Source organism: Lolium rigidum, chromosome 3 (genome assembly GCF_022539505.1).
Source record: "Lolium rigidum isolate FL_2022 chromosome 3, APGP_CSIRO_Lrig_0.1, whole genome shotgun sequence".
Taxonomy (NCBI): Eukaryota; Viridiplantae; Streptophyta; class Magnoliopsida; order Poales; family Poaceae; genus Lolium; species Lolium rigidum.
The window spans coordinates 118,033,261-118,059,068 of NC_061510.1; positions in this window are offsets into that span (position 1 = coordinate 118,033,261).

Here is a 25,808-nt window from a genome sequence, read left to right on the forward strand (position 1 = left end):
TAGAATTGCACTATGGCCGAGATGAGAGTCATCTTGCCATAGAAGGTATATAAAGGAGTAATGGGTGGATCATACTCGCTTAAGATAAGCATGTATGATGACAACACAAAGAGGATTATACTTTCAGATTTGTGGTACTAACTATAAAATTTGGATAGTGGAGAATCACTGCCCAACCAACTCTCCAATAGGGGACCCGGCATACTCCTCTCAAGTTGAGAAGTACACCAACATCATGACATTGGTACCTCTAAATTACAAAAGTTGTGAGTGTGGTGAAAGTTACTATATTGAGAGGGAAGATGCTCAAGTCGAGCATACAAGATGACCAAGTGGAATAGCATGACCATGATACCATGTATCCCATAATCACATGACAAAGGTGGAGTATCACCACTAGGGAGTACCCCACTTGGAAACACACATAGATGACATAAATAGAGAGAATAACACCCATAGAATTAAGGTGCTTTGGACATCAACAAATGACATCCAACTAGACACCGAATCGAGAGATCAAAAGATGGCTTGCCTTGGCTTATTTGTCCCTGTACGTCTTCAACTCCATCAATATAAGAATTCCAACAACATATAAAAAAAATCCTTGTCCAATCCACTTCTTCTTCTTCTCCGGAATTGTTCGCATCTATCGCCGGAAAATATAAAAGGAACACAATCAATCACATTGCTCCAAACATAACAAGCATGCAACATTCAACAATCAATAACTAACCACTTTACTAAGGGCTAACATACAAAATACTTATAGGTACTACAAAGCAACTAAAAGAGAACCCAATCTATTTACCTAGTGAAGGTATGAGAGTGCCATGACTTAGCAATTGCCTCTCTCGGTTATCACCATGGTATAAACCAAACATCCCCTGGTAGATAACATCATAAAGAGGACAAGAGCATTAGTTTGACATCAAATACATTCACCAAACATTTTCTAACATTTTTGTAAAAGTAGAAAACAGTTTTCCTAACTTAGTTTGCTCACATAACACAACATCCAAAATAGGAAGCAAACCATAATCCACATAATTTGAAAACTCAAGCTAAACAAAAGAGCTAATGTTAAGTTGCAGAGGTTTTGCTTTGCAAGCATAAAACAATGGTTGCCCATTTCTAAGAAAAAGAGTTGGACAAGGGTTTTAAGTAAACCAAAAAGTTTTGAACCAACAATGCATGTCACACATAAACATTACTAACAGCAACAAATATGTATGAACAGAGACTAATAATATTTTTCCTAGATAGCCAGTACTAATACAAGACTAACCCAATTGGAATCACCCAAAAATATTAAACCTACAATTTTAGGAATTTCTTTGAATCTGACTGTACAGAAAACAAGATCTGTAAGCCATAAATCGTAGAAAAATCCTAAAAATATGAGGCTACTGGCATTAGAAAGATATTTAAACAGAGATTCACACACAATTGGATTTGGGTTCAAATTATTTCTGAAACTCTCACAAATGGATTTACAAGTTTACTGCATGTTTTCACCATTTGCTTTAACTATGGAGTTGCAGAATAGATAAAGGTTTGAAACTTGTTTGAGATGATTAAGAAAACATTCAGTAATCCTACAGAAGTGGAATCACTCAATTAGGTTCAAAAATGGATTTTTGATGAATTAAAAGCTAACAGCCATGTCTGCAGAACACACAGAACAAGTTTAATTCACCACAAATCGTACATCAATCATAAAAATATGAGGTCAGTTGCATCTGAAAGGCATTGAAAAGCTGGTTCTCACCCAAGTGGTTTCATTCAAAAATTCACTCCCAAGCTCCTGGTTTAATTCGACAAAGTCAGATCTGTCCAGATCTTGATCTGTGAACCATTTCAGTTTCAGGAGGTCAATTGAAGTGAAACCACCGCCAAAATGAAGGTATTGAAGAGGACTTTCACCTGCAGTTGAGTTTGTTCAAAAAGGTTTTGTAAAACGGAGCAAATCTAATAAACAGTGAATCTGCATGTTTAAAGAACTTTATTTACCACGGTCAATCCGTAATGAATTTGAGGATGAGACCAACGCCAAGTTGTAGATATTTTCCGTATCTAACTGTGGAACTTTGAATCACTCGATTTGGATCTACACACGAGATTCGGTGGATTTTACAAGATCGTACCAGAATCTGAAACAGCAAAATAGCAGAAATTACAGCAAGTTTTTGGACGAACTTTGGTCAAGAGCTTCAGATCTGAGGATTGCTCAACCTTCTCCATGCTTGGACCAACATGCACCTGCATCAAGATCCAATCTAGTGAGAGGAGAAGGGAGGAATAGGGCTGGATTCATCAAAGATTAGGGGAGAAGAGAGGGAGAGGGAAGCTCTCATGGTGAGGGGAAGCTTGAGGAAGGAGGGGAGCTTCATCTAGGTGGATTTCCATGGCCATGGCCGGCCATGGAGCTTGGGAGGAGCAGCAGCTCGTGGGGAGGTGGAGGAGGAGAGTGTGAGAGAGTGGAGAGTTGGAAGAAATGAAGCAAAGGGGAGGAGGTGGCCGGCCAAGCCCCTTTTATAGAGGGAGAGGGGTGGCTGCCTCCTTCTTTGATTGGTGGAGGTGGGTGGCTGGCTTGGGGAAGAGATATTTGACCCAAGCTGAATTTATTTGTGGCATTGGGAAGGGACAAAGAGATAGAGGCTTCCCAAGGTGGGGTAAATTAGAGAGAGAAGGGAGTTGGACACACATGCATGCACATATTACATGGCCGGCGCCCATGTTTGTGTCATGCCAAAAATGATTCATCAAAAGGAAGCTTTCCTCATGCATGTTGACCAAGGTAGTGCCATATGATTCTTTGCCAAGATGGTGGCTTAGTTGATGTGTATGAAATTAGTAAGAGAGATGATAATAAATATTGGTGCCAATGTTGAAGAATAAAGCAACTTGATCAAATTATCAATTTGGCCAAAAGATGATGGTGGTGATAGTGATTTAGACGATTGCGAGAGAAAGACTAAAAGAGATGGTGAGTAAAATAACCATACTCACAAGGATGAATATGGTGGCATGAATCACCAATTCATGAGGTCAAGGTGATGATGGTAAAGAATAGAGGATTGTCATGGGTATGATGAAATATAAGTTGCTCTTCAAATAAGGGGTCAATTGGGAGTGATTTGAAAGTACCAAATGATCATCCATTTGATCAAGAATTGGAGGATGGAGGGGATACAATGTGGTGGATCAGAGATGTGCATAAGATGTGCAAGTTTTGCCATTTGAAAAAGGACTTATTTGAAAAGTATTTGAAACACCTCAATTGTCTAGGGACAATTGGGAATGAACTCAAGTGGAATGGGATTTGAAAGTGTTGGGATAAAGCTAGTTAGAACATAGGAGTTCAAAATATTCTACTTACTTTCTCAAGTAAGTAGAGTTTTTCTCAAATGTAAAATAAGCAAGAAGAAAACTAGAAGTGGTGTAATACCATAAACAAGCCTTTTGTTAAGAAGAAAGAAAAATAGAAAGTAATGTTTTAGAAACCAGTACTTGGTAGAAATGAGATGAAAAACAAAACCCATTTCAGTTCTTGTTTTCTTTGAAGAAATATCTTGAAAAGATTTAATAAAACTAGAAGTAGTTTGGTGATCAAAACTTGAGAAAGAAAACAAAGGGGTTTTGAGAAAGGAAACACATTTAGAGAGGAGTGTTCTCAAGGGTAGGTGGTGGCTACATAATGTACCCATCATTCCACTCTTGGTTTTGTGAAGATAAACTTGGATGAAAACAAAAACAAGAGGTAAAAGAGGAAGAAGTGATCTGGTGCTGGAACATGGGTTGGGATACCGGATCAAGTTGAATATATGAGTTGCAAGGATTGACTGAGACATGCAAGACGTGGAGGTTGAAGAGGATGTTGCATAGATGAGATCCATGCATTGAAGTCAACAATAACAGTTGTGGGTGCTTAGAGATCAATGGCCAAAGTCTGGACATTTTTAAGCCTGTCAACACAGATGGTCGACATGGCCTCAAAACCAACAAGGATGAGTGGGTACAAGAGAAGGATGTGATGAGGGGTAGATGATCCCAAGTTTTGAATTAAGGATGATTGAGCTATCCTGTACTACAAAGAGAAAATCAAGATGGCACACTCATGTTGCCATCAGAAGGAGAGGTTTGATGTAGTAACAAGGAAAACAACATTTCCTAAGTTACACATGTGTTTTATTAGGTGAGTTGTTCATTTTGCCACTAGGAGTGTTGTTCTTTGAGGTAGCTCAAGACAAAACTCAACAAGCAAATCAAGAAAATTCATCTACCAACAGATCAAGGCAATTCATCATAACCAACAGATCAAGGCAATTCATCTTAATTAGTCTAAAGAAAAAGTTTTTGTTCCCCCTAATTTTTGCATTAAGAACAAATAGACAAGGTTGCAAAAGTGGGGCGTTACATATTCGAACTCCATTCCATATTCAAGTACTACCATTTCAACATCCAACTTTAAGTGTGTCACCCTACGGTTCGTGAACTATGCGGACATGGTTGAGTGCTCACTCCGACCAATAACCAATAGCGGGATCCGGAGATCCATAATGACTCCCACATATTCAACGATGACTTTAGTGATCGAATGAACCATTCACATACAATACCAATTCCCTTTGTCACGCGATATTTTACTTGTCCGAGGTTTGATCTTCGGTATCACTCCATACCTTGTTCAACCTCGTCTCCGACAAGTACTCTTTACTCGTACCGTGGTATGTGGTCTCTTATGAACTTATTCATATGCTTGCAAGACATTAGACGACATTCCACCGAGAGGGCCCAGAGTATATCTATCCGTCATCGGGATGGACAAATCCCATTGTTGATCCATATGCCTCAACTCATACTTTCCGGATACTTAATCCCACCTTTATAGCCACCCATTTACGCAGTGGTGTTTGGTGTAATCAAAGTACCTTTCCGGTATAAGTGATTTATATGATCTCATGGTCATAAGGACTAGGTAACTATGTATCGAAAGCTTATAGCAAATAACTTAATGACGAGATCTTATGATATGCTTAATATGGGTGTATCCATTACATCATTCATATAATGATATAACCTTGTTATTAATAACATCCAATGTTCATGATTATGAAACTAATCATCCATTAATCAACAAGCTAGTTTAAGAGACATACTAGGGACTCCTTTGTTGTCTACATATCACACATGTACTAATGTTTCGGTTAATACAATTATAGCATGATATATAAACATTTATCATAAACATAAAGATATAAATAATAACCACTTTATTATTGCCTCTAGGGCATATCTCCTTCAAAAAGCATATATAGCCTATGGCTCCACTTTTCACTTATGGTATATGAATGAACTTCAACCAAATAAAATCTCAAAAACATCACAACTAACAATAAGGGAAGTAAAGCTAGTTGGAATGTTTTGATAAAGGCAACAAGTATCACAAATACGTATTTATTTCACAAATTCATCAATATTGCACACAAGAGCTCTTTGAGGAATTGATATGCAATAAATTGCTAGAGGGCATATTTGTGATAGGTGAATCATAAAATATGATATATATATATATAACCTATCATATGCATCTTCTCAAATTACTCAAATGTTTAATAAGAAGTTTTATTTTAAAAAGGGTTTTTCAAGAACCGCAATATTTGCGAAATAAATAATTTCATGCCAAGATACAACCTACAAGAGGTTGGATGCTATATGAGAATGCATGAATAAGATACTTGTTACCGAGATAGCAATGGCATGATGTAGTAGATAGGAGTTCATCGAACATCCTAGCTTGACTCCAATTATCATATGGTGACAACACCTTCCTTATAAATGAGACAAGCCTCCATTGCATCTCCAATGTACCTAAAACAACATTCAAGTACATCTTGGTCCTCAAACTTATTGGGTCCAAAATGGTTAGACTAACCACAATACATAGGATACACTCCATATCAATATGTGCATATTTAGATGAAATTTGAATTTCATGCACATCTTAGCCGTTTAGGATTTGATGGAGTATACCCTATATAATGGATCGAAGAAAGAAAGCATGCTATAAATATAAGTAAATTACATATAAGCACGCACAAAGACTTTTAAAGATCCAAGAGAGATATACTTTGGAAAAAACACCAAATGAATTGAATAAGGCATAAAAGGTGTGACCAAACAAATTTGTTGTCCAAATTATATCAAAGACGCAAATCACAAAAGATTTGTTCAACAAAGTTCAACAAATGAACTAAGAAGAAACCATTGAGCATAAAGGATGAAATAAAGCAAACATGCTCAAAGATTTATCTCATTCAACAAATAAAGCATAGAAGAAGGAATGAGATAGCAAAACTCCCAAAAAGAGCAAGGTTCAAACAAATAAACCAAACCCTCTACACTTTTCACAATGGCACAATGTACAGTAAGGAAAAGGTTTGTCTTCCAAAACAAACACTTGATATGAATTAAGAGAATTTATCAAAAGATTTTTCAAAGGGACAAGGAAGACAAATGGGAGCAACAAAGATTTCTTGGAAATAAAATAAGTAAATAAGAAGCAATCCAAGGTGAAGATGATCCATGAATTCAACCACATACAAGGTTATCAATTGTCAAAGACAATGAGTATATTGGAAATAATTTCCGGTGGTGAATTTACAATGATAGTAAGGATCAACTTCACAATAAAAGCCATAGGATAAGTATATAGAATTAAGCACTATGCACGTATGAAGATTCTTGATAGATTCAATTAGTCAAACAATCACGCACGGCAATGATTAGAATAACTTGAAGCAAACGGTGTCCCAAATAAGATATAGAGATATGTATTTGAGGAAAAACCGCACCAAGAATTTCTTATTCAAACAAGAACCTACAAGATGAGTAATAAAAGCTTTTTACTACAAGTGGAGCTTGTTTGAGCAAACATGCCACCTAGGATCAAGATAATTACGTGTATCAACACTAAGTGGCATAACCTCATATGTTCACATTTTCTAGGCTTGTGATATGTACATAACATATTACTCCCCCATAATGTGATAAGTCATTTCTTCTAAAACAAGAGGCAACTAAAATTCGACTAGAGATGATTAATGGACATTAGAATTTGAATTTCTCATGAGTATGACACACCACATAGTGACTAGATAATCTTTTAATATCAATACTAAGTGGTGGTACCCATGTACACACATTTTAAAGAAAGAGAGATGCACAAAGCAAATCACTCCCCCAAAATGGGATGTTCCATTAATCACTCAAAGAGAGCCAAATAAGATGTCATCAAGATGCATTAGGCTCACAACAATACACAAGTATATGATGAGTCAAACAAACATACTTGAATACACAAGATAGGTAAGTAAGACACAACACATACACACACATATTTGGTACAAAACCAAACATGCAAAGGGGCAAGTAACTTACAATAAATATGATGAGTTGAAGTATAAGTTACCGCAAAGAGGAACATTGGATATAAGATATAAATGATAAACCATACGACTTGGCTTGGTCAAAGTATAATATGAAGATCCCTTAATTCTTCATGAAGTAGCCAAGTCTCCAATGACCTCCAAATACACCTATTGATCAAATTTGAGCTTGTTGGTCCCCAACCAAGTTGGGTCCTAAGAGGTTAGTCACAATAGGCTTGGCAACCCAAATGGTTCTTTTCTTGAAACCACATTGAGTTCCAACAAACTTGGCAAACACATTGCCATTCTTATCCTTCCTTAGAGAATAATCATCATCAACAATTATAGGGTTAGATAAGGTACCACCTAAGCAAGAAGAAGCAAAGTGCCCCTTCTCACGGCATAAGTAGCAAGTGTTCCCCTTTCTCTTCTTTATTGATTTCTTCTCTTGGGGAACAATATCTTGATTCTTCTTGGGAAGTGGCCTATCTTCAACTTGAGGTCGAGCATGAGCTTGACCTTGACCTTGTGGCCGTTTCCCTTGTTGTTTCTCACTCAAGTGCTTCTTCTTCTTCAATGGGCATGATCTAACATGATGCCGTTCAACCTTGCACTTGAAGCAAACCAACTTGGCCGGATCCTTGACTTTGTCTTGGCCCTTCTTCTTGTTGCTCTTGCTCTTGGACTTGTTCTTGTTATTGGAGTTGAAACCAAGTCCACTCTTGTCATTGGGAGATTGTTGCACACTTAGCATCTTGTCAAGTGCGGATTTCCCTTCATGACGCTTTTCCAAGTCTTTCTTCAAAGAAAGGACTTGGGCCTCGAGCTCTTTTATTTCCTCTACATGGTTAGTAGATATACAAGTACTAGAGGAAGTAGAAGCTTCATTGTTGGAGCAAAAAGGCAAAGTAAGTAATCCAACACAAGGTGTATCACTAGTTTGACTAGATGGATTACAAGGACTAGCACATGGCAATATAACATTTTGGGTAGAGGTTGTGCTAATGTCCACATGAGGCTCACAAGATGTTACCTTAGTGATACTAGCCTCATGAGCTAACTTTAGCTCATCGTAGGAAGTTAGAAGATCCTCAAGAGAGTGTGAGAGCGTTTTATTGCTTTCTTCCAATTCCCTACAATTGCTAGTTAGCAACTCAAGTTGAGCCCTTAGCTCAACATTCTCCTTTAAGGTAGATGCTTCACAAGAATTAGAGTTAGTAGCACAAGCATCAACAATAGTTTTCTCATTTTTATGCATATAGGATTCAATTTTTTGTGTAAGCATAAAATTAGTATGCTTCTCATCTTTTAGCTCATACTTGAGGAGATTGAATCTCATTTCCCCATTTTCAACATGGGACTCCAACTCCACTATGGTTTCCCTATATCTACTCAAGGTATCCATAGAGTGTTCGAGATTAGCACGAGCTTCTTTATTACCATGAAGAGAAGCATATACCATTGCCATATTATGCACCAAGATATTATATTCTTCATCATTATCATCATCATCACTCTCATCATTAGAGGAAGTGTTAGGAGTCAAAGTAGGAGATACCTTTGATCCATTTGCCATAAGGCACATGTGCATACCGGAGGATGAAGATGAAGAAATTCTTGAATCCTCATTTGAAAACATGTCGGTTTCCTCTACATTGTTAGTCAACAAACAACTAGAGGAAATAGAAGCATTTTGATTATGGGAGCAAGACAAGGCAAGCATATCATCATGAGATTTATGTAAGCAATTTACACATGATATGCAAGGACTATCAACACAAGCATATAGATTAATTTCAATGCTAGATGTGTTTAAGTCCAAAGAGGAAGCATTGCAATGGGATAGAGATGAAGAATCATCACTATTGAGCACAATATCAACATTGCAATTTTCCTCACCACTCACCATATCATTACCTCGTGTCTTGCTACACGTTGGTGAAGTGGAAGAAGATGATAACTCATCACGACCGGAGGTGGAAGCAACTTGGAGCTCTTCATGATGTGAATGGGAAGAGAGCTCCTCGGAGTCACCACCGACCAATTGAGAAGTGGATCCACCAAACATTTCCTTAAGCTTGATCCACATCTCATGAGATGATTTTCGCTTTATATATATATCAAGAACCTACGAAAATCGGGTCTCAAGGAGAATAAAAGCTCATTAGATACTAGAGCTTCAAGATGTAAGTTTTTCTCATCCTCTAAAGATAGATTTTGAGGATCCATCGGAGGAGAAAAACCTACATCTAGAAATTGCTCAATGTTTGGACACAAGGTCCGAAGATTGCAAAGCAAGCAATTTCGCCACAAATGATAATTTGTGCCAACAAAGATAATTGTGTCATTGTGCACTATACTAGCCGACATCTTTACTCTCAAGGCGGTGAAGGCTAAAACAAGGAGAGACCTTGCTCTGATACCAATTGAAAGATCGAGATGTCGCCTAGAGGGGGGGTGAATAGGCAATTACAAACTCTTGCGGATTTGTCTTGTAAGAATGCGGAATTAAACTAATGTTTAGTTTACAAGGACAAACCCTAAATATGCTAAGCTCCACTAAGTGTGACAATGGCAACTAGAGCTAAGCAAGATAGGCACAAGATATATGTAGCACAAGTGATAGCAAGATATATGTACTTCAAGCACGATGGCTATCACAAGGAAAGAGAGCTCGGGTATAGAAATAACCGAGGCACGCGGAGACGAGGATGTATTCCCGTGTTCCCTTGCTTTGCAACAAGGTACGTCACGTTTGGAGGAGTGGAGGTCCCACGAAGGATTCCCGCGCCACGAAGGCTCACCCTATTCTCCGAACCACACCCACGAAGGATAATGGCCCTTTCCTTATGGTTAGCTTTTCCTCCGCTCCGGAGATGGCAAGCTCCACAACCACTTCACAAGCTCCACGAAGGAGAAGCCCGGGCCTCTTCACAATCTTCTTGAAGAGATCACCGGAGCACCAATCACCAAGCCAACTAGGAGGTCACCTTCCAAGAGTAACAAGCTCACGGTCTCTCACTCGAATAAATCGTGGTGGAGAGCTCAACACTATGCAATGATGCAAAGCAAGAACACCGGAGGTGTTCAAGTCCTTCACACTCAAATCCCACCAAAGCAACGAATGCTAGGATGAGATTGGAGAGGAAGAACAAGGGGGAAAGTCAACCAAAGACTCCAAGATCTAGATCCCGAGAGATTCCCTCACTTAGAGAAGAAACGGTTTGGTGGAAGTGTAGATCTAGATCTCCTCTCTCAAATCCTCAAATATGAGCAAGAATGGTTGGAGGAAGCAAGGGAGAGCAAGTTCTTCAAATAGCAACAATGGAGGTGAGAGAATAGGAAGAACTAGTTGCTCAAGGTGGAAGAAGGGCTATTTATAGTCTAGGGAGAAAAATAACCGTTGGGGAAAAAGAAGGGTGAAAATCGCATTAAAATCGGGCAAAAAAGGTGCCCAGGCCGGCTGCCAGGCCGGTTGACCGGAGCCTGGGCTGGGGAGGCCGGCGGCCTGCCCGGTCCGACCGGCCCAGCAACCGGGCGGGCAGATGCCGCGCTGGGCGGCGGAAATCCTTCAGGCCGCGCGGGGAGAGGCCAGGCTGTGGGCCTCCGGCGGCCAAGGCAGCCCGGAGCGGATCCGGCCGGGCCGGGGGCAGCCGGGCCTGCCAGCTGCGGAGTGAGGGCGAGGCCGGTCGGGCCGGGGAGGTGGCCGGGCCAGGCCGGAGCCGGACCGGGCCCGAGACCGGTCGCGGGCCAAATGGCCACTGGACACGGTACGGATGGCACCGGTGCCTGGGCCGGTCGCGGACCGGGTGGGCCGGTGGCCGGTCCGGTCAGACCGGCCGGTCAGCTGGCTCCTTTTCTTCTTTTTCTTTTTCTCCTTTTTCCTTTTTCTTTAATAACTAATGCTCCCGAACTCCGATTCGCATGAAACCAATTTTGTTGGAAAGATAACAACGAATAGAACCCCAAAAACTGGAAATATGGAGACTCCTCACATAACATTTTTAGATGATTTTAGAGAGGGAGTCTACCACCGTCAATGATGCAAAGCAAGAACACTAGAGGTGTTCAAATCCTTCACTCTCAAATCCCACCCAAACAACAAATGCTAGGATGAGATTGGAGAGGAAGAACAATGGGGAAAGTCAACAAAAGACTCCAAGATCTAGATCCCAAGAGATTCCCTCACTTAGAGAAGAAATGGATTGGTGGAAGTGTAGATCTAGATCTCCTCTCTTAGATCCCTCAAGAATGAGCAAGAATGGTTGGAGGAATCAAAGGGGAGAGCAAGTTCTTCAAATGCAACAATGGAGGAGAGAGAATGGGAAGAACTGACTTGCTCAAGGTGGAAGAAGGGCTATTTATAGCATGGGAGCAAATAAAACGGTTGGGGGAAAAAGACAGAAAAAACGGGCAGAAAAACGGCCCTGCCAGTCACCAGGCCGGCCGACCGGAGCAGCAGCCGGCCAGGCCGGTCAGCAGCCCGGTCGGACCGGCCCAGCAACCGGGTGGCAGCAGCGCGCGCACCGGGCGGCGGATAGGCGAGGAGCGCGCGGACACGGTACGGATGGCACCGGTGCCTGGGCCGGTCGCGGACCGGGTGGGCCGGTGGCCGGTCCGGTCAGACCGGCCGGTCCGCTGGCTCCTTTTCTTCTTTTTCTTTTTATCCTTTTTCCTTTTTCTTTAATAACTAATGCTCCCGAACTCCGATTCGCATGAAACCAATTTTGTTGGAAAGATAAAGACGAATAGAACCCGAACAAAAACAGGAAATATGGAGACTCCTCACATAACATTTTTAGATGATTTTAGAGAGGGAGTCTCCCACCGTCAAGAAACAGTAAAGACGTCCAAACTCGAAAACGCAATAGAAGATGCATGCGGATTCCGTTTTCGATGAACTTGGGCTTGTTGTGAAGCTAGCAACAAGCTCAAGAATCTCACACAGAGAAACACCAAGAAGCAATAAGGATATGCAAAGTATGCAAAGGATTGAGCTCCCTAAGACGATGTGATCAAGTTACTCAACCGAAAGCCCCTCTTAATAGTGCGGCTATCTATCCTATAATCCGGTCTCCCAACATCCACCTTGAGACCGGTAAAGGAAAACCTAGCAAGGCCATACCTTTGCCTTGCGCATCCCGCTCGATCTTGATGATAACTCTTCAAGCTTCACTCAAGCCGGAATGCCTCTCTTGATCAATGTTGCTTCGTGAATACTCACTAATGCTCCCCCATACACCATGATGGGAAAGCTCTATTGATGCACATCTTCACATGTCCATTATCACCAAATGGACGGCAAGCTTCAAGCATGTGATCCACTTGAGATGCTCATCTTGAACTTGCCCAACTCAACCTTGTATCTTCTCATACTCACATAAGATAGAGCATGGCTAATATTGAGTTCCACATAAGAACTCCATCTTCATTTCTTCTTCTTGATCATGTCACATATGTATCTTCATGGCATCCATACTTGAATCCAACACATAGAATACAAGTAGTACCTATGGAATATTCCTTCATATAAACTCAATGAAAACATTAGTCCATAGGGGTTGTCATTAATTACCAAAACCACACATAGGGGCAATGTACCCTTACAATCTCCCCCATTTTGGTAGTTGATGACAACCACAATAAGAGGGTTTATATAATGAATATTAGAAACAAGTACGCAACTTATCCGAGGATAAGTTGTATACAAGAGGTTGTATTTGATATGGTCAAGTAACACAAAGCTACTAGCCCATATCAAAACCGGCTCTACTCACACAACTACAACAAATGCAAGAGATGTGAGTAGAACCAATATATATAGAGAAAACTCCCCCACAATGTATGCACGTGTGATGAACATGAATTCATTGCATATATTGTCAAGATTATCCTTTGGGATAGTTTCCACTATATATATACAACCATGCAAGACATATAAATATGGAATGCATGAGAGGCAAAACACTTAAGCACAAACCAAACTTAAGTATAAAACCATTCCCTTAAACCCTCTAAACTTCTCCCCCATTGGCATCGATTGTCAAAATGGGTGAAAAATTTAGAAGGCCAATATAATGTGAGTTCCTCCCCAAAGTGTGCACTTCTCATAATTTGAGTGGAATCAAGTGCACATATCCAATGATGAATACTTGAAGGAAGTCAAACTATATTGAGGATCAAAGATTGCATAAAGATAACATGGTGAAGTGAGCTTCAATAAATAAAGCAAGCAATCAAAGATCCAATTGGACAAACAAAGATATCATGATAAGAGAGATATAGTGCTCTAAATAAAATAAGAAAGCTCCCCAAGGTTTGTGCACAATTTATAATGTTTGCATTTGAATACAATATGCACAAACATGGAATCCTCACTCCCTATATATCATTTAGAACGCAACTAAGATAAAGAGAATATGCTTATCAAGAACAACTTTAGTCCAACAATTACGAGATATGAGTGCAAGAAGGAAAACAAATAAATCAAGCACTCATAAATCTCCTTTACCAACACCACTAAGAAACAAAGGATAAAAGATGGTCGGCAAAGAACAAAGATATCAAGGTGATGGATTAACGCTCTTATGTATATAAGTTTCTAAAGTGGACAAATGATCCATAAAGAAACATGCACACACAAGAAGTTAACAAAATAGATAAGATATGATATCCAAGATGAAGTAATAACATACACCAAAGGATGTTTGCTTAAAAGTGTAGGATAACGCTGCATAGAAAACAAAAAATTTGCTACCGCGAACACGCAATCCAAGCCAAGATGCAATCTAGAAGACGGTAGCAACGAGGGGGTATCGAGTCTCACCCTTGAAGAGATTCCAAAGCCTACAAGATGAGGCTCTTGTTGCTGCGGTAGACGTTCACTTGCCGCTTGCAAAATCGCGTAGAAGATCTTGATCACGATCGGTTCCGGCGCCACGAACGGGCAGCACCTCCGTACGCGGTCACACGTTCGGTTGTTGATGAAGACGACGTCCACCTCCCGTTCCAGCGGGCAGCGGAAGTAGTAGCTCCTCTTGAATCCGACAGCACGACGGCGTGGTGTCGGTGGCGGTGTAGAACTCCGGCGGAGCTTCGCTAAAGCACGTGGGAGCTATGGAGGAGAAGGGGCGGCTAGGGTTTGGGAGGGGGTGGCCGGCCACTCAAGGGGGGCGGCCAGGTTGTGGTCTTGGGGTGGCCGGCCCCCTCCCTTGGCCCCTCATTATATAGGTGGATCCCCAAGAGTTGGTCTCCAAGTCTTCGAATAAGACCCGAACCAAAAACCTTCCATAAGGAGGGGAAACCTAGCCAAGCTAGGACTCCCACCAAAGGTGGGAGTTCCACCTCCCATATGGGGGGTGGCCGGCCCCCTAAGGGGGAGTCCACTTGGGACTCCTCCCCTACTAGGGTTGGCCGGCCATGGAGGTGGAGTCCCATGTGGACTCCACCTTCCTTGGTGGTTTCTTCCGGACTTTTCTAGAACCTTCTAGAACCTTCCATAGAACCTTCGGCGACATTTTAATTCACATAAAATGACATCCTATATATGAATCTTATTCTCCGGACCATTCCGGAACTCCTCGTGATGTCCGGGATCTCATCCGGGACTCTGAACAAATATTCGAACTCCATTCCATATTCAAGTACTACCATTTCAACATCCAACTTTAAGTGTGTCACCCTACGGTTCGTGAACTATGCGGACATGGTTGAGTGCTCACTCTGACCAATAACCAATAGCGGGATCTGGAGATCCATAATGACTCCCACATATTCAACGATGACTTTAGTGATCGAATGAACCATTCACATACAATACCAATTCCCTTTGTCACGCGATATTTTACTTGTCCGAGGTTTGATCTTCGGTATCACTCCATACCTTGTTCAACCTCGTCTCCCGACAAGTACTCTTTACTCGTACCGTGGTATGTGGTCTCTTATGAACTTATTCATATGCTTGCAAGACATTAGACGACATTCCACCGAGAGGGCCCAGAGTATATCTATCCGTCATCGGGATGGACAAATCCCACTGTTGATCCATATGCCTCAACTCATACTTTCCGGATACTTAATCCCACCTTTATAGCCACCCATTTACGCAGTGGTGTTTGGTGTAATCAAAGTACCTTTCCGGTACAAGTGATTTATATGATCTCATGGTCATAAGGACTAGGTAACTATGTATCGAAAGCTTATAGCAAATAACTTAATGACGAGATCTTATGCTATGCTTAATATGGGTGTATCCATTACATCATTCATATAATGATATAACCTTGTTATTAATAACAATGTTCATGATTATGAAACTAATCATCCATTAATCAACAAGCTAGTTTAAGAGACATACTAGGGACTCCTTTGTTGTCTACATATCACACATGTACTAATGTTTCGGTTAATACAATTATAGCATGATATATAAACATTTATCATAAACATAAATGTATAAATAATAACCACTTTATTATTTCCTCTAGGGCATATCTCCTTCAGTCTCCCACTTGCACTAGAGTCAATAATCTAGATTACATTGTAATATACCTAACACCCATGGCATTCTGGTGTTGGTCATGCTTTGCCCTAGGGAGAGCTTTAGTCAACGGATCCGCTACATTCGGATCGGTGTGTACTTTGCAAATCTTTACTTCTCCATCTTCGATGTACTCGCGAATCGAGTGGTAACGCAGCTTGATATGCTTAAGCCTCTTGTGTGACCTTGGTTCTTGTGCATTGGCGATGGCACCCATGTTGTCACGAGTATATGACTAGTGGGTCCAATGCACTAGGAACCACACCGAGCTCTACAATGAACCTCTTCATCCATACCGCTTCGATGAAGCCTCCGAAGCCGCTATGTACTCCGATTCCGTTGAAGACTTCGCCACCGTGCACTCGCTTCGAGCTTGCCCAGCTCATCGTAGCACCATTCAATATAAACACATACCCGGACTCGTGACTTAGAGTCATCAGGATCAGTGTTCCAACTTGCATCGGTGTAACTTGTTACAACGAGCTCTTGGTCACCTCCATAACAAAGAAACATATCCTTAGTTCTTTTCAAGTACTTCAGGATATTCTTGACCGCTGTCCAGATGCTCCATTCCTGGATCACTTTGATATCTCGCTAGTTAAACTAACGGCATGCGCTATATCCGGTCTTGTACATAGCATGGCATACATAATAGAGCCTATCGCCGAAGCATAGGGGATCTGATTCATCCTTTCTCTTTCTTCGCCGTAGCCGGTCCTTGAGTCTTACTCAAGACCTTGCCTCGGTAACATAGGTAAAAACCCTTTCTTACTTTCGTCCATTCTAAACTTCTTTAGAATCTTGTCCAGGTATGTACTCAGTGATAGCCCTATTAGGCGTCTTGATCTATCTCTATAAATCTTGATGCCTAATATATACGATGCTTCACCAAGGTCTTTCATTGAAAAACTGTTATTCAAATAACCTTTTACACTGCTTAATAGTTCTATATCATTCCCAATTAATAATACTAGTCAATAACCCGTGCAGCGCACGGGCTTGTATTTACGAAGTATATTATGAAACTATTTTAATATGGAAATGCTTAAATTTGGATATAACAAAATTAAGAAAGTGCACAGTTTGCAAGAACGAAGGGAGTATTTATTCTTTTAACATGGGGCGGAAAAGTTTATATACATTATGTGGATTAAAATAGGTTATAGGTTAAATGCATTAATTACTCAAAATTAGTAGGCATGAGTGTTCGGCTTTGGGATGCATTAGTTTGTGAGCAATTTTCGCAGGCTTATATAGCTTCTTCAAATATCTAGGAGGGAACTAAAAAAATGCACATACACACACTCTAGCAATTGAATAAATACACAACTGAATAGTACCATGTGTTCCTTCTTACTATTTGTTCTTGTACTATGCCAACAAACAAAGTTTGAACTAAAGTATTACCACGGGGAAAAATAAATGCAAAATCGGGGAATAAAGCTGTCTGTAGCTATGAGTATGGGAACTTCGAACCACCGGTATCCCATTTGCAGAACAGACTGTGTATGCACTTAGCAAAATAAATATGAAAGTGCGAAGTATAGGACACACCTGACCAATTGATTCGGCTTCGCGCCTCATGCATAAGCTTGATATTCGTGATTCTCTCTGTATAAAAAAACTCTTCTTTTATCTGCGCCAAAAGTTTCAGAGTAGATGTATACATCTGTCATTTATTATGCTTAATTTCTCTGTTCTATTATAACATACTTCATCCGGATAGGCTTAGCATGAGTGCACGTGGCGAAACAAAATACTATGACCATTATTTTAGTCAATACAATATAAATTATATGTCAAAAAAACATATAATTGGAAACTTTTTCTGAATATGAATCTAATAGTACAGCTTTTGTAGACATATAATTTGTTTACTATTAACCAAACTTATGGTCAATATTTATCTTAAACTGTGTGCGCGCCTCTTAAATTATACAGGAGGGAGTAAGAAAAATTAACACCAAAAATAAATTATGAGAGTAATTTTTTGGGAACAAATGAATGACATGTGCTCGAGCTATATTACATCAATCCAGAAATTATAAGGAATTTACAACATACAATAGTTTTCGTTGGATTTTGAGCCATGATTTTACACCATGCGGGTTGCAATAGTGAAACTTTTGCAGCACAAAAATTCAATTGAAGATTTCACTTCAGATGCCTCATAGAATATATACTTCTATATGTTCTTATGGTCCCATTGAAAAATAAAAATGGATTTGAAAAATGTAACTATTGCTGCCATGTATACACTGGTTTGCACGCCACGCACAAAGTACTTCCTATGAATGTCAGACAATGACAAATGCATTTGAGAGCATATAGTTAAAGTTTAGTTTTTGTAGCGATGGATTAGCAGTCTCAAAGCATCGCTCTTTCCTGAGTTAAGGCAACACCATTTAGATCAGTTGTTTTTGGGGGGAATTATGTACATCAGCTGCTCTTTGGCATACACGTGCTCATGACCTTCATTTTGACTTGGTTAGAAGGAGACACTGACAAAATAATCGATGGAAAATTGCTTAGATTTAGAAAAATAAGGTACACTTTTTATTACTTTCTCCATCATGCATGATTTCTAATATGGTTAAGTGTGATCATGTTTTTTTTAAAAGTGTGATCATGTTATTGCTTTAGGTTTTTATGCAGGAATGAAGTTACTATTTTTAATTCATTTTTTATTAGTGCACTGGTTATGGCCTAGTGCAGTTTCGGCACGTTAATTTTTTTTATCACACTATGGGAAGTGGATCTAGACCTGGTGGACTGGTGGTGCTAGAGAAATATGATAGATGCCAGCCTAGTTCACTAAAGATTACTTGGTGTCGATCTTTACCATTAAAATTTGAATGTATGTCTGGTTACTTTTTCAGGATTAACAACAAAATTATATGGTGTCAATAGAATTGTAGTGAGAAATAGATTTAAAGCATCAATGTGGTTAGAGCACCTGCTACATATGCTTGGCAAATAATTCATATCGTGTTTCGGGGGTTCATAATAAGAGGTAGGTCTAAGATTTAAAGCATCTATGTAGTCAGAGAACATGCTAAATATGCTTGGCAAATAATTCTATGATTGAAAAAGGTAACGTTCAATGAAATACCACCAGTCAACAAAATCAAACAATCTTGGGCCTTTGCCATCAGTCAACAATTTACCTTTAGGTCGGCAGCGTCGCCACCTTGGCGTCGGATTTGCTTCTAAGAGTTGTCTGTATACCTTTCTCTTGTACAAATCAATCATCCGGTCAAAAATTCTGCTGGATTGAAATAGACGTTTGATTACTTCAAGATAATTTGCGATTAAAAAAATTCAAGTGATGAAGTTGAACATGGGAGCATAGAGCCAGCAGGCCATACACAGTCGCAGAGAGCCGGCAGGCTAGATTGGATCTCTTTTGCCAGTAATTAGGTTGAATACTACGCTAAGCAAACATGATCGACCATGCAGGCATGCAGTTTATGCCAAAATAAATCACTTCTCCTAGCATGTATGCAGATAAATCAATTAAGATACATTCCTTACAGCTACGCCATGCAATTAATCAACAGCTCCTCCCGATCTGATTAGAAAGAAGAGATCGTGTTGCGATATTTCAGCACGGGCATATCTGAAGGATTAATTGCTCATGATGCGGTATGCAGAGGCGCGTGTGATCATCGGACGATGGACGCATCATATCTCCGTACCTGCATCGGCGGGATCGGAGGCACGGCAGGACGTGCAGCCGCCTGACAACTCTGCCATCGTGAGATTAGGCTGGAGGTAATGTTTTTTTTTTCTGTTGCGTACTGGACGGAAATAGAGAAACGGTTCGCGCGAGTTGAAGTCCTGGGACAGAGGTCATCCAACGGCATAATATCTAGCATTAGTCGATCTAACGGGCATTAATTGCTAATCCCAGGGATTAACGTGAGGCTTTCTTGGGAGTCTCCAATTAGTAAATATAAGATGTCATCTACATATAATATCAGGAATGCTACAGAGCTCCCACTCACTTTCTTGTAAATACAGGCCTCTCCATGACACTGTATAAACCCGAAGTCTTTGATCACCTTATCAAAGCGTCGGTTCCAACTTCTTGATGCTTGCTTCAGTCCATAGATTGAACGCTGAAGTTTGCATACTTTGTTAGCACTTTTAGGATCGACAAAACCTTTGGGTTGTTCCATATACAACTCTTCCTCAATGTCTCCATTAAGGAACGCCGTTTTGACAGCCATCTGCCAAATCTCATAATCGAAAAATGCAACTATTGCTAACAAAATCCTCACAGATTTTAGCTTCGCTACGGGTGAGAAAGTCTCATCGTAGTCAACTCCTTGAATTTGTCGGAAACCCTTTGCGACAAGTCGAGCTTTATAGACAGTAATATTACCATCAGCATCTGTTTTTCTCTTGAAGATCCATTTATTCTCGACAGCCTTTCGGCTATCAGGTAAGTCTACCAAAGTCCATACTTTGTTATCATACATGGATCCCATTTCGGATTTCATGACTTCTTGCCATTTGTTGGAATCTGGGCTCATCATCGCTTCTTCATACGTCGCAGGGTCCTCATCATTGTTATCCACAATCATGACATTTAGACAAGGATCATACCAATCAGGAGTGGTACGTTCCCTTGTCGATCTGCGAGGTTCAGTAGTTTCCTCGTTCGAAGTTTCATGATCATTATCATTAGCTTCCTCTGTTGCCGGTGTAGGCGGTACAGGTACAACTTCCGGTACTGCGCTACTCTGATCAACGAGTATAGATTCATCAATCTCATCGAGTTCTACTTTTCTTCCAGTCACTTCTTTAGTGAGAAATTCTTTCTCAAGAAAGGTTCCGTTCTTAGCAACAAAGATTTTGCCTTCGGATCTGTGATAGAAAGTGTACCCTATAGTTTCCTTAGGGTATCCTATGAAGATGCATTTCTCCGCTTTGGGTTCTAGCTTGTCCGGTTGTAACTTTTTTACATAGGCTTCGCAACCCCAAACTTTAAGGAACGACAGCTTAGGTTTCTTATTAAACCATAATTCATACGGTGTCGTTTCTACGGATTTTGATGGTGCTCTATTTAAAGTGAATGCGGCTGTCTCTAATGCATAACTCCAAAATGATAAAGGCAAATCAGTAAGAGACATCATAGAACGAACCATATCTAAGAGAGTTCGATTACGACGTTCGGATACACCGTTTCGTTGTGGTGTTCCCGGCGGTGTCAATTGTGAAAGTATTCCGCATTTCTTTAAATGCATGCCAAACTCATAGCTCAGATATTCACCTCCACGATCAGATCGTAGAAATTTGATCTTCTTGTTACGTTGATTTTCTACTTCACTTTGGAATTCCTTAAACTTCTCGAAAGTTTCGGATTTATGTTTCATGAAATAGATATACCCATATCTACTCAGATCATCTGTGAAGGTTAGAACATAACGATAACCACCGCGCGATGCTACACTCATTGGTCCGCACACATCGGTATGTATGATTTCCAATAAGTCGGTAGCTCGCTCCATTATACCGAGAAAATGGAGTCTTAGTCATTTTTCCCATTAGACATGCTTCGCATCTATCAAGTGACTCAAAGTCAAGTGATTCAAGTAATCCATCGGTATGGAGTTTCTTCATGCGTTTCACTCCAATATGACCAAGACGACGAGTGCCACATATAAGTAGAATTATCATTCAATTTAATTCGCTTAGCATCAATGTTATGTATATGCGTATCACTACTATCGAGATCTAACGAAATAAGCCATTCTTTTGTGGTGCTCGACCATAAAAGATATTATTCATAAAAATAGAACAACCATTATTCTCGGACTTGAATGAATAACCGTCTTGCATTAAACAAGATCCAGATATAATGTTCATGCTTAACGCAGGTACATAATAACAATTATTTAGGCTTAAAACTAATCCCGAAGGTAGATGTAGAGGAAGTGTGCCGACTGCGATCACATTGACCTTGGATCCGTTTCCAACGCGCATCGTCACTTCATCCTTCGGTGGTTGTCGTTTATTCTTTAGTTCCTGTTTCGAGTTACAAATATGAGCAACCGAACCGAGTATCAAATACCCGGGTACTAGAACGAGAACCGATGAAATGAACATCTATAACATGTATATCGGATATACCTTCTTTCTTCTTCTTGACAAGGCCGCTCTTCGGATCAGCCGGATACTTGGAGCAATTACGCTTCCAGTGACCCTTCTCCTTGCAGTAATAGCACTCAGCATCAGGCTTAGGGCCGTTCTTAGGTTTCATAGGAGGAGTGGCAGCTTTCTTGCCACCCTTCTTGAATTTTCCCTTAGACTTGCCCTGTTTCTTGAAACTTGTGGTCTTGTTGACCATCAACACTTGGTGCTCTTTCTTGATCTCAATCTCAGCAGCTTTTAGCATGCCAAAGAGTTTAGGTAACTCCTTGTTCATGTTCTGCATATTATAGTTCATCACAAAGTTCTTGTAACTTGGTGGCAGTGATTGAAGGACACGATTAATCCCCGATCTGTTAGGAATCACTATTCCCAAGTCACCGAGTTTCTTCGCATGCCCGGTCATGGCGAGCATGTGCTCACTAATGGAGCTGCCTTCTTCCATCATACGAGCTGAAGAAATGTTTCGATGCTTCATAGCATTCCACGGCCGCATGAGTCTCAAAAATAGCTTTCAGCTCATTCATCAACTCATGAGGATCGTGGTGCTCAAAACGTTTTTGAAGATCGGATTCCGGACCGCACGGGATGGCACACCGAACTTGAGAGTACCGAGTTTTCCGAGTCTCGTAAACAGCTTTTACTTCATCGGTTTCAGTTTCTGCAGGAGGGTCACCTAGCGGTGCATCAAGCACATATTGCGGATTTCCGCCAGAGAGGAAGATCCTCACATGACGGAACCAGTCGGTGAAGTTGCTACCGTTGCTCTTAAGCTTTTCTTTCTCTAGGAACTGGTTAAAATTGATTGGGGACGCCATCTCTAGAACATATATTTGCAATAGTTTAGACTAAGTTTATGACAAATTGAGTTCAAATTTTAATTCAACATAATTAAAAACTAGGTGAACTCCCACTCAAAACAATATCCCTCGCATTGTCTTAGTGATCACACGAACCAAATCTACCGCACCTAAACCCGATCATCACGAGAAAAGGTGTGATTTCAATGGCGAACACTCAAAGTGTTCATCATATCAACCATATGATTCATGCTCTACCTTTCGGTATCATGTGTTCCGAGACCATGTCTGTACATGCTAGGCTCGTCAAGGCCACCTTAGTATCCGCATGTGCAAAACTGTCTTGCACCCGTTGTATGTACTTATTGAATCTATCACACCCGATCATCACGAGATGCTTCGAAACGACAAGACTTGATAACGGTGCTACTAAGGATGAACACTTTATTATCTTGAGATTTTAGTGAGGGATCATCTTATAATGCTACCGTCGCGATCTAAGCAAAATAAGATGCATAAAAGGATTAACATCACATGGAGTTCATATGTGATATGATATGGCCCTTTTGTCTTTGCGCCTTTGATCTTCATCTCCAAAGCACGGACATGATCTCCATCATCTTCGGGCATGATCTCCATCATCGTCGGCGTAGCGTCAAGGTCAATGGCGCCGTCTCCATGATTGTCCTCCATGTAGCAACTATTACAACTACTTTGAAATACTACTCAACATGAAATTTAAAGACAACCATAAGGCTCCTGCCGGTTGCCACAATACAATAATGATCATCTCATACATATTCATCATCACATTATGGCCATATCACATCACCAAACCCCTGCAAAAACAAGTTAGACGTCTCTAATTTGGTTTGCATATTTTACGTGGTTTAGGGTTTTCGAGAGAGATCTAATCTACCTACGAACATGAACCACAACGTTGATACTAATGTTGTCAATAGAAGAGTAAATTGAATCTTTACTATAGTAGGAGAGACAGACACTCGCAAAGCCTCTTATGCAATACAAGTTGCATGTCGAACGAGGAACAAGTCTCATGAACGCGGTCATGTAAAGTTAGTCCGAGCCGCTTCATCCCACTATGCCATAAAGATGCAAAGTACTCAACTAAAGATAACAAGAGCATCAACGCCCACAAAAACATTGTGTTCTACTCGTGCAACCATCTATGCATAGACACGGCTCGATACCACCTGTAGGATAACGTTGCATAGAAAACAAAAAATTTCCTACCGCGAACACGCAATCCAAGCCAAGATGCAATCTAGAAGACGGTAGCAACGAGGGGGTATCGAGTCTCACCCTTGAAGAGATTCCAAAGCCTACAAGATGAGGCTCTTGTTGCTGCGGTAGACGTTCACTTGCCGCTTGCAAAAGCGCGTAGAAGATCTTGATCACGATCGGTTCCGACGCCACGAACGGGCAGCACCTCCGTACTCGGTCACACGTTCGGTTGTTGATGAAGATGACGTCCACCTCCCGTTCCAGCGGGCAGCGGAAGTAGTAGCTCCTCTTGAATCCGACAGCACGACGGCGTGGTGTCGGTGGTGGTGTAGAACTCCGGCGGAGCTTCGCTAAAGCACGTGGGAGCTATGGAGGAGAAGGGGGCGGCTAGGGTTTGGGAGGGGGTGGCCGGCCACTCAAGGGGGGCGGCCAGGTTGTGGTCTTGGGGTGGCCGGCCCCCTCCCTTGGCCCCTCATTATATAGGTGGATCCCCAAGAGTTGGTCTCCAAGTCTTCGAATAAGACCCGAACCAAAAACCTTCCATAAGGAGGGGAAACCTAGCCAAGCTAGGACTCCCACCAAAGGTGGGAGTTCCACCTCCCATATGGGGGGGTGGCCGGCCCCCTAAGGGGGAGTCCACTTGGGACTCCTCCCCTACTAGGGTTGGCCGGCCATGGAGGTGGAGTCCCATGTGGACTCCACCTTCCTTGGTGGTTTCTTCCGGACTTTTCTAGAACCTTCTAGAACCTTCCATAGAACCTTCCGCGACATTTTAATTCACATAAAATGACATCCTATATATGAATCTTATTCTCCGGACCATTCCGGAACTCCTCGTGATGTCCGGGATCTCATCCGGGACTCCGAACAAATATTCGAACTCCATTCCATATTCAAGTACTACCATTTCAACATCCAACTTTAAGTGTGTCACCCTACGGTTCGTGAACTATGCGGACATGGTTGAGTGCTCACTCCGACCAATAACCAATAGCGGGATCTGGAGATCCATAATGACTCCCACATATTCAACAATGACTTTAGTGATCGAATGAACCATTCACATACAATACCAATTCCCTTTGTCACGCGATATTTTACTTGTCCGAGGTTTGATCTTCGGTATCACTCCATACCTTGTTCAACCTCGTCTCCGACAAGTACTCTTTACTCGTACCGTGGTATGTGGTCTCTTATGAACTTATTCATATGCTTGCAAGACATTAGACGACATTCCACCGAGAGGGCCCAGAGTATATCTATCCGTCATCGGGATGGACAAATCCCACTTGTTGATCCATATGCCTCAACTCATACTTTCCGGATACTTAATCCCACCTTTATAGCCACCCATTTACGCAGTGGTGTTTGGTGTAATCAAAGTACCTTTCCGGTATAAGTGATTTATATGATCTCATGGTCATAAGGACTAGGTAACTATGTATCGAAAGCTTATAGAAAATAACTTAATGATGAGATCTTATGCTATGCTTAATATGGGTGTATCCATTACATCATTCATATAATGATATAACCTTGTTATTAATAACATCCAATGTTCATGATTATGAAACTAATCATCCATTAATCAACAAGCTAGTTTAAGAGACATACTAGGGACTCCTTTGTTGTCTACAT